Source organism: Mus musculus, chromosome 11 (genome assembly GCF_000001635.26).
Source record: "Mus musculus strain C57BL/6J chromosome 11, GRCm38.p6 C57BL/6J".
Classification (NCBI taxonomy): Eukaryota; Metazoa; Chordata; class Mammalia; order Rodentia; family Muridae; genus Mus; species Mus musculus.
The window spans coordinates 7181636-7192528 of NC_000077.6; the positions used below are offsets into that span (position 1 = coordinate 7181636).

General features: G+C 48.0%; 1 long non-coding RNA gene across 1 annotated transcript; it reads right to left on the reverse strand.

Moving 5' to 3' along the window:
* Nucleotides 1-1521: 1521 nt before the first annotated feature.
* On the reverse strand, nt 1522-6934 carry Ccdc201 (coiled coil domain 201). The gene is made up of 4 exons (NR_045101.1): nt 6876-6934; nt 4458-4883; nt 2994-3206; nt 1522-1826 (listed from the first exon to the last, which is right to left on the reverse strand). It is a non-coding gene; the product is annotated as a coiled coil domain 201 (long non-coding RNA).
* Nucleotides 6935-10893: the final 3959 nt, after the last annotated feature.

Sequence of the window (10893 nt, forward strand, 5' to 3'; positions counted from 1 at the left end):
AAGCTAGTAACCCAGCGCATGGAAATGGTATCTGACTTCTAGAGTCTGGAGCAACAGGCTTGGAGCTGGCTGGTGACCTGTCTGTATCAGAGACATTTCCCCTTGTCTACCCACAATAGAAAGAGCCCAGCCAGTTATTGGTAACACAAGGAATGGAATCAGTCAACATGAACAAACCTGGAGGTGAATTTCCATCCAGCAATTCCAGGTAAGAAGTCACCTTAATCTCATCTTACCAGATCACCCAGCTGAGCTACCAGAGCGGGGACATGATAAAGGAGTGTGCCTGGGAGCCGTTGTGCTGAAGTTCACTCATCATTCAGCCAGAGGAGGTGATTAAGGGGGCAGGAAGCACTCATCTAATCGTGATTGGTTAGAACAAAGCAGATGTCTGTCCAGGTGAGGACTCAAACCCAAGACAGGCATGTCATAGGATTAGCAATTAGTTCTCTAACCATACTCCATGTGAGATAGGTGCCAGTATGGAGGCACTGTGTAGAGAGAAGTGTGATTATAAAAGATTTAGATGGGGGGGGGGTGACCTTTGGAAGATGGAGGGCACTTAGAGTTGGAACTGGGGGGAAGGCAGAACACCTGTTTTTCTTGTAGGTATCAGGACTGCTGTTCCATAAAACATGATCTTGCAGACTCTAATGATAACCCATGCTTATCTCTAAGCAACCATGGTTGACATCATTCCGGAGGACCATTACCCATGGATTATCACAGAATTGTTAACTTAGGGATCCTGCTGTTGGAAAAACAGCCTGAGCTACCACCACCACCACCACCAGCAGCAGCAGCAGCAGCAGCAGCAGCAGCAGCAGCAGCAGCAGCAGCAGCAGCAGCTTTGCATGGCTCAGTCTGGGGATGAACAGACCTGCTCTCTGTTTCTCTCAGGCTGATTGCAAGCCGGAATGTGTCAGAGTGCACAAAGGACCTCGCATTAATTGGATTGCCCACCAGGGGCTTGTTGCAACAGAGTGTGGACTGTCTACATGCACGGCCTTATTGTTGAGGTGTCCTCCTAAATAACATGTTTTAAATAACTCACTTTTTCCATCATTTTGTTTATAGTGGGAGCATGAGCAGGTGTATTAGGTCAGAGGACAACTTGTAGGAGAGGGGGGTCAGTTCTCTCCTCCCACCGTATAGACTCCAGGGATTAAACTCAGGCTTTCAGACTAGGAGGTAAGCACCCCTACCCCACACTAAGCCGTCTTGCTAGCCCAAAGAATGATATGTTAATCACATCAGCTGGAGTGCCGAGGAGTCAAGCATACTCTAACTGGCAAATACACAAACACCCAGAAAGCACAACGTATGTGTCCAGGAACTTATCTGTCACCTAAGCCTTCCCTCCGGGGCCTGCAATTCTTTCAAGAATATATTGCCTCAAACTGCTTCCCTGTACTCGTTCTGTATTTGAATTTCAGTCTTTGAAAAGTGAGGTGGAATTAGAATTCTCTTGGCTCTACATCTGAACTGATTTGCATTCAGGCATAAACGTTGGAAATAGTTCTCATGAAAAGAGTTTATTTTTAATAATGAAGATTGGAAGAACTTTTCTCTGATGTATTCATCTCCATGTTACACAGTTCTAACCAGGTTTTAAAAATAGTATTCTGTCTTTGAAAAATTAGTAAAGTTCTGACATGTTCACAAGGCTGATTTTATAACCAGATAATTACACAAATGAAAATAGAGAATTATTTTAATAGAAAGTAGCTTGTAAAACACGCAGATGTTTAAATATAAAGTGGACCACTTAGAACATTGTGTGGAATCTGAAGTTCCTGTGCACAGTCCCAGCTGCTGGCCCACTCCTGAAAGCAGACAATGAGACCCATTACCTGTGTGTTTCTAAGCAGACAGCCCTGGGCCTCACAGAGACCTAGACTCTCTAAGCCCTATTCTTTTATCTGGGCTTTCCTCTTCTGATTTCACGGTAGCACTAGACTTTTTATCTGCAGCCACCTGCTGTCCCACTGTGGACAGGACAGGTGGGAGGTGGGATGAACTAAACTGGCAACATAATCATATGTCTGGGTTTTAGCAATGAAACAACTAACTAGTCTCTGTATTTAGGTGGCCATAACATGCCTGCACAAAGGGGTCAGCCTGAGTATACTGGAGGCAGTCTGTGTTACTGGAAGCTCCATCCTTACACTATGTGGGGTGCATCCACCACTTGGGGCTGGGATGCTTAAAGACAGGGAGAGGAAACACAGGGAGAACACGGCAAGGGTAAGTAGCTACCCAGGCTGCTGCAAGAGCTCCATCCCTTCATAGACCCATACAACAGCCTTGAGCAGCAGCTGCAGCAGCGTTCCACCAAAACTTTCTATCCCTGCTGCCCTGAAGTGGGAAATCAACCCAATCCATCCCCAAGGGGACTGAAACCCAACATTAAACTGTACTCTTTCCCAGTTTTTCCTGTCCTCGGGAGCTCACACCCGTCCTCCCTCTCCATCCCACCTAGAAGATGACCTTCCTCTCCATCCATCTGTCCTTGCCACTGTGGAGATAGATGCTCAGCAGTTCCCGTCAAACCACACTTGCACTTGGCCTAGTGTGTCAGAACTCCAAAGCCCATTTCCTCCTGCTTCTGCTTCACCGATGGCTCGAGTGAGCTCTGCCCAGGGATCGGTGGCTCCCAGGGCACATGGCTTTCCAAGGGCAGAGGGAGCCAGGCCGACAGTAGCTGAGCCCACATGCTTTGTATTGCACCCGATATGTTTTTGTCATTTTTCAGATAAGGAAAACAAGGGTCAGAGGAGCAGAGAGGTCATCCCTGAGGTCAGAGCTAGGCAGGAGAGGGCACAGGGCTCAGTCGGGCCCACTGACTTTTTAAAGTTACAGATCACAAAGAATCTCATTCTCTTCCAAACTGCCAACTCAGTTCCTTGATTACCCCACCCCCACCCAGGCCCTAGGCAATCCTTCCCTTATCCTACTGTTTGGATAACAAGATCTGCTCCCACATTACTCACCTGGGCCAGCTGGAGTGTGTGGTGTGGACAATGAAGTCATGCCAAGGCAGCAGGGGCCTGGGGATCTATCCTAACTGTACTGATGCTAAGTGGCCCCTGGGCTTGGCCAGGGAGCTCAGTGCTAAGGACCCCCTCTTGGATGGTAAGTTCATGATGAACTGCCTCCTCAATTTCCTGAAGCATCTGGGCCTCCCATTGCCGCAAGCGTTGCATCTGTGTAGAAGACAGAATTGCAGTCACTATGGGTAATGAACATGCACAATGCACTTGGGAAAAAAAAAATATCCAGCAGGCCTGGGATCCTTGTCCATGTCTGAGATACCAGCTGAGCCCATAGGATATAAGGGGTGGAGCCCAGACTCAGGCTTTCTCAGGCTCAGCCCCTGAGGCTGTTCAGAGTGAGAGAATACAATTTGCCAAGAAAGAGACTGGCTGTACTGACCTCTGCTACCCTAGAGGCTAGCATCCTCAGGAGGGATAGCATCCTCAGGAGGGATAGAGGGGAGAAATGACCATGAAAAAATTCCCCCTGAGGCCCTCAACAGGCTTCCAGTGGTTGGTTAATAGGTATGAGGGTTTGGAATTGGGGTCTGTTGACAGCAACTGGAAACTGGGCAGTTGTTGTTTTAGTGGTCTCAGGCTTACCTCCTGCCTCTGTCTCCCAGAGCTGGGGTTACAGATGTTTACCACATCTGGCCTAAAGGTTCTTAAATGTTCTTAATGCTCTGTCTACTTTGGCCACTGCTCCTGCCAGGATGCTTTCTGGTACTCATCTGACCTTCAGGGCTCTGGTAAAGAGTGTCCCTGGCATCAAGAGAGGCAGAAGCACCTCAGATACAGGTCGAGGATTGTTGTAGATTATTATGCTCTTCCTGTGTGAGGATGAGCCATCACTGTCCCATACTGTGGCTAGGGAAGGGCTTGGGGCAGCTCAGCCTGGCTCTGACCCAGGACATTCCCAGATTGTAGCAACATCCTGCTGTGCTTAGGCACAGGTAAATTGCAGGAAGGAGCACAAATGGCCCTTTGGGAGAACCTATGTAGTGAGGTGACAAATGGGACAATTCTTGTCAACAACTTCTCTATTGACCCTTCAGTGCTAAGGACAGATGGTACCTGGATGCCTGTGAGCTAGAGACCTGTGACAAGGAACAGCCAGAGCCTGCACTGAGGACTAGGCTTACAGAGCCCTGGGCTGGGGAGTCATGGTGTCTATAGGCAAGAGCAAATATACATTCCTTCTGAGTAGAAAACTGTCTTGAGACAGCCGAGCATTGGATGTCAGAAAAGCTGGAAGGCCTTGTGACCTCCGATGCAGATGTGGGTATCCTATGCACACCTCCAACCCTTGGTGTCAGAGAAACTGAGTAATGGAAGGTAAATGTCCCCTGCAGGAGAGCTGGAAGCATACAGGGGCATGGAGCTCCCTGGGGACAGGGCTGGGCTGGGAGACAGGAGACCTACCGCAGCTGCCCGCTTCTTTGGGTCTCGTCTCTTTCGACAGGCGATGTCTGAGATTCCAGGCATTCCTGAGTTCTTTGGCCAGCTCGTTGCCTGCAGGGCCTCTGTCTTCTTCTGATGCTGCTCCTGGTTCAAGGAGGCTGACATGCAGGGTCCTTCCTCTGCAGCTAAATGGTCTGAATGGGGCCCCTCCTGCTCGCTGGAACTCTCTAAATCCTCAACAGTTGAAAGCCTTTTTCTGAAGGTGGTTGTGGAACTGAACCCTGACAGCTGGGGAGACCCTTTAGATATCAAGGACCAGTGGCTTTGGAAGTTTCTTCCGGGGGGCCTTGGGCTCCAGCCCATAGCCATCTCCTGTGGAGTGCTATGAATGGCAGGTTTCTTCCAGTCTGGCGTCTTTGTCACTAGAGAGGAGCTGAATTCAGGAATCTGGAGATAAACACACATATCTTTGTTCTAGACAGTTGCAGCACCCTTCATGGGAACATAGTACATTCTCATCCAAGCACAACCACTCAGAGACTCGTACCCAGTGACCCTAGAGATGGGGACACTAAGCACTGAGGGTCTGCACCCATGGCTGGAGACTCAAACCACAGGCATGATGAGACATGTCTACCCCCAATCCCCACCATTGCATTGATGGTTAATGGACATCTCAGTGAGCAACAGTCAAAGATGAGTCTCAAAGATAGGGTTGAAGCACAGAGAACGTTCTAGCAAACTGCCTTCCTGGAGGGGAGGAAGGCAGCTAAATGTTATCAGTGAAATAATCTTAATACAGAAATCCCAGCATAAAAAGACAACCCTTTGTGGCAAATTGATGAACAGGGGAAGGCAGTTGGGTCGGTGGCACTAGCTCAGTGGTTCTCAACCTGTAGGCCACAACCCCTTTGGGGGAGGTAGTAGAAAGACTCTTTCACAGGGGTTACCTAAGACCATTGGAAAGCACAGATACTTACATTACGATTCATAACAGTAACAAAATTACAGTTTTGAAGTAGCAACGAAAATAACTTTATGGTGGTGGTGGTGGTGGTGGTGGTGGTGGGAGTCACCATAACACAAAGAGTTGTATTAAAGGGTCACAGCATTAGGGAGGCTGATTGCTGACTGCTGGAGGTACATGGGCCACGCTGTATTTGGTTATAATACGTAAACTCCGAATTTCTCCTCCAGATTTAACCAAAGATACTCCTGCATGCACACCCCTTTCTTAGACACTAATGATGGATGCCCCAGCCTTCGTATCTGTATGTCCTACACCAGTGGATTTAACTTAGTACAGGTAGAAAATACTAAAGAAAAAAAAAAAAACTTGTCCAATTTAGGTAATTTTCAAAGTAGCAGCATGCACACAGGCATGCAGGGGTTTTCCTCTTATTCCCAGCCCAGAATTGTAATCTCCATGCCGTTTGAATGCCAGGATGTGAGGAACCGAGGTGTCCTTGGGCTCTGCACAAACACAACAGCGTTTTACATAAGGAATTTGTGTCAGACAGGTGATGGCATCTGAAGCAGGGCCTGGAATTGATCGCCTGAAATTAAACACACTTGTGCTCAGCACAGGGCCCGCCTCCCTCCAGTGCCCTTTGACACACTTGATGGGAAATGACCTGATGAGTGCAGCCAGCACGCTGTTGTCTTGTGTTTAATGGTTTTCTTGGGGATTTAGACAAGCTCATGCAGGCAATGTGACTGTGCTCCAACCCACGTCCCTTTGACAGTAGTGCCAGGCTGCCTATTTTGCCTTATTCCACATTTAGGAAGCGATTTCTTGCACTTAATATTTTTGTAATGAGAGTGACAGTGTCTACTGCAGGTACTGACATCCCTGGACTGTTCAGTAAGCCATTGTCACTCAGGGGGTGAGAGGAACTGGAACATAAGGAAGTAGATGCCATATGTATATGTAATTTATTTATATACTATATAATTAATTTATATACTATATGTAACTTTTTAAAAGAAAATGACTTTGACACTTCTTGAGGCTGGACATAGTTGTCTGTTGCTATCCATGAATAATACCAACCATCAGTAGGAACCCAGAGGGGCATCAGTAGGAACCCAGAGGGGCTTCTATTACATAGAGGCAGGGAGTGTGGTCCTGAGTTCTCAGCACCAGAGTGGGAAGACTCTGGTCTGCCTCTATCTAGGAAAAACTAGCAAGGAGTAGTCCAGAGATGACTAAGGTGTGCAGCATGGGGGTTCCAGGTCAGGACGTGGGGCTATGACCCGTCTAACATAGAGCACACCCAGGGCCCACAGCAGCTTCTCACAGATAGGAGTCCTTTGGGGCCTAATTGGCAGGCAGCCTGAGAACAATCCTCGGGACTAACTGCAGCATTCTGCCGGACATCTCCGGACACACGCCACACTTTCCCCGTCTTACTCCCAGCAGCGCCCCTCTAGGCCTACCTCTGTGTCTGACTCCATCTTGTCTTTCCTCTGAAATGGACATTCTTGGGCAGTTACCGCACCTAGCTCTTGGAATCAGAGCGCTTAAAAATAGCCCTGGAAATCGTTCGCTCTCAGGCCTGGACAGGTGCATGTGAGCACACCTGACGAGCACACCTGACGAGCACGTGGGCGCATGGCCACAGGCGTGCTCACCGCCCCCCCCCCCCACCCCGACCCCCCCAGAGCTTTCACCTGGCTGGTTTCTTCTCTGCATACCTTAGTATTACCTTAGAATACCTCTGAATTCTTACAATATAAAAGGCTGTCTGGTCACCTAATCCAGTAAAGACCAAAGACCACACTCAGACAAGCTGAGAGGCACCGGAAGTGCTAGACTCTCAAATATGTCGGTGGCAAAGGATTTCTACACTTCCCTTGGGTGCTTCTTAGATTTGAATCACTAGAGCCCAGAGCGCAATAAGCGGATCTGGGAATGTCTCTTAATTGAATTTCTAAGGATTCCCAGATAATGAAGCCAGGTGGAGCCACCTTGTGGCCTCTGCCCCGGGTCATGAGTAACGCGGAGAATGGAAACTGAGTCAATCTCAGCCAGCACCAGCTCTGAGCTTCCAAAGCAACGGGGAGAGGGACTGTGCACGGAAGAAGTGAGTCTTCAAAATAGGGAAGCAAGTAGGGTTGCTGGTTCAAAGTCAGGCATACTTCGAAGCTCATGGCATATTAATGACAACATGGACCCCCACAGGGCTCTCCCCTCCAGAGCCCCACCAGCAAGAGAGTGTTCACCAGCCACACGCAGCACTGACTTCAAAATAGGGAAGCACTCTGCCCAGCAGAGCAGAGCCTTGGTGCCTGGGGCGAGCAGAAGGCAGATTATGGTTTTACTGTTTCCCAGGACTTTGTACTCTTCTTTAAGATCTTCTTGCCCTCCAGTCTCCCGAGGAGCTGAGACTACACGTATGTGCCAGTGGGCCCAACTAACAGTTTTTAAATGTACCATTCTCTGGCCTCCCAGGTACCCTCGATATTATTATTTTGATGGAGCTATCTTTTTAAAGGCTATTATTATTATTATTATTATTATTATTATTATGGTTCTCATTATGTAATCTTGGCTGACCTGGAACTCCCTAGTGCTAGGATTAAAGACCTGCAATACCACTCTGTGTATGGATCTCTTTTTGAATATTCTTTTCCTTAGCTCTGCCCTAATTTGCTTCGTCTGTGTCTTTTCTGGCTGGGCAGATGGCATCTAGTTGGGCATTTAAAGACAACACTCCAAGGAACTAAGAGACAGTTCAATCTAATTGTCCCCTGGCACGGTCAAGCAAGTAGGGTTGCTGGTTCAAAGTCAGGCATACTTCAAAGCTCATGGCATATTAATGACAACATGGACCCCCACAGGGCTCTCCCCTCCAGAGCCCCACCAGCAAGAGAGTGTTCACCAGCCACACGGAGCACTGACACCTGTGGCAAATTACCCAGCAGTGCAGTGCTATGTACCCGGCAGCGGCACCCTGCCTAATCTGCTACCATCCCCCTTGCTCTCTGGAGCCCAGGAAGACCTGTCTTGAGGGGTCTTGGTCCTTCTTGTCATAGTTGCACTTCTGAAGGGTTGGAATTTACACCACAGCCTCAGCCCTGTCCAGGTGCAGAGTCCGGGCAATGTGCCTCAGCTTCCTCTCACGTGGCGTCCTGCGTTCCTAGGGATGTGAAAGCTGGAAAAGTCCTCCCATACCACTTTGTCTTCCTGAGAGAAATCAACAAAATCACTCTGCACCTTAGTGAAGCAGCTCAGATAAGCACAGCTCACCCAGCAAGCAGACACTGAGTACCGAGGGTGACAATAACACATGCTTGCTCACCTCAGAAGGCATAACGTGGTGCTAAGCACCCCTAATCAGCCTCCCACAGTGTACCCCACTCTCTGACCACGTAGTCAGTGAACCCCTTTTTTCTCATTAAGAGCCAAATGAACAGTTCTAGAGAGCACTGGGAGTCAGGAAATAACTAAGGGCAACTGTGGAGGTAAAGCATCTACTCACTAGCGTTGTTTCTTTTCACAATCACGTTTGAGGTTTATGTAAATACTGTTTTGCAATCGGCTAAATGTGTTCTTCTGGGTGGTTTCCATCAAGGGATTTTAACTTTGTGGCTGCTTTCTTTAGGAGCAGTGAGAGAAACATAGGAAAAACCATTCTTTTGAGAGGGAGGGAGGGAGGGAGGGAGGGAGGGAAGGAATCTACACTACTTAGTTCTATTTCTTATTTCCCTGAAAAGATCACACAATGAGCACATACTAATTTTAAACAGTAATGCTTCCTGTCTGAGTTAATCAGGTCTGGGTTTCCCTGTTACCCAGGTTCTGCTACCCAATGTGACCGATATCACACCTAAGGTGAGTGATACCTTTCTGGACACATTCTTGAGCTCTCGATAGCACAGGAGTTTCAGAAAAGCCACGCCGTCCCACCACAGGCCTTAACAGGCCAGGGCAAGGCTGAGGCAGACCATATGACACTTGTTGTGTCTAGTGTGACATGTGGCTCCAGAGCTGGCCTTCAGAGATCGCTGTGTCTTGGTCTCTCCAGCTAAAATCTGCAATCAGAGGGACTTTGCATGGCTGTAAGAGGCAGGTCAAAATTGTCAAGCACACTAGCGAGGTAGAGTCAGAGGTACCTAGGGAGAGCAGAAGACAGAAGTCGGAGGTAAAAGAAGCCCACCTGTGCAGGTCACCCAGGGTGGGGCCTGCAGTCTCCCAGGGAATAAGATGTGGTGACTTTCTGTGAGACTCAAACCAGAAGCCAGTCTGGGAAAGAAAATACGGTCCCAGCTTCCCTACTGCAGCCACTCTGTCACACTGTTTTCCGGAAGGTAAGCATGTCCTTTTAAGGTTTAATAATTTTCCACCACAAGGGTTTTATATATATGATATATATATATATATCATATGTCATATGTTCATGTCTTATGTAACAGGTATTAGTAAATTTGCCAAGGGAAAAATAGAAGAAAAGATATGTCAAGTAATTTGCTGAAGGTCATACAGATGTTAAGAACCTGGCCTAGACCCCACCTCAGAGTCCTCAGTCAAGCACAAGGCCATGAAAGGGCCCTCATATGCCAGTGTTAACAGCCTCTCAACCTCTGGTCCCATAGTTTCTTTCTTAAAAATGCAGTTAACATACTAAATAACACTATAATAGAATGACTTTATATGGTTCCAACAGAATTAAGATATCACCTTTAAAAGTTTGTCAGCATGACAAACATACTCAGAGACTAGCCACACACAATTGCACCCATGTCTGATGGGGTTAAAAGACGTTCCTGACCTTTGCACCCACTGCCTGGAAGGGGCAACATGCACTGGGTTCTCTTGGGATACACAAGTGATTCTAGCTATTTCAGTATTAGCAAAGTTGAAGTCACATATCACCTCAAAAAGAGAAAAACTGTGATGTGTTGGAAACTAGAAAGAAATAGCTTTGCACCCTTCTCCATTCCTTTCTCGGGAGCCATGTGTCCTTCTGCCTGTACCCTGTCCTTCCTGACCACTCCCTGCATCTCCATTGTGCATTTTTAGAATGTGCTTCCACTCACACCGTTCGATATAGACATGGATACAGCATAGGCTCCTCATACTGGGAGGGCACGCTGTCCCTGCTCCACACCCAGCAGGAGCCATTACTGGGTGTTCTTTCTTACCAAATGCATCCATTACCCCTCCACAATCCACTTCTCCCTCCCCGAAAGGGGTTGTTCTGAGCGAGGATGGGACCAGAGGGCTTTGTGAGCTCTTGGCTCTGAACACGTGCATGTGGTCAGGTCCCTTGTTAAACTCTTCTTAAAGCAGAGTGACAGGCACACCCCTGGAAATCAGGCTTTGAGGTTTGGCCTTGATATCCAGCTCTGCCTAGACCTCCATACATTACAGATGTGAGTGAACGGGGGTGCCTGCCCCAGGGAGAGGATGATGAATAATTATCTCTGTTTACTTTCCTTGTGCCTGACACTT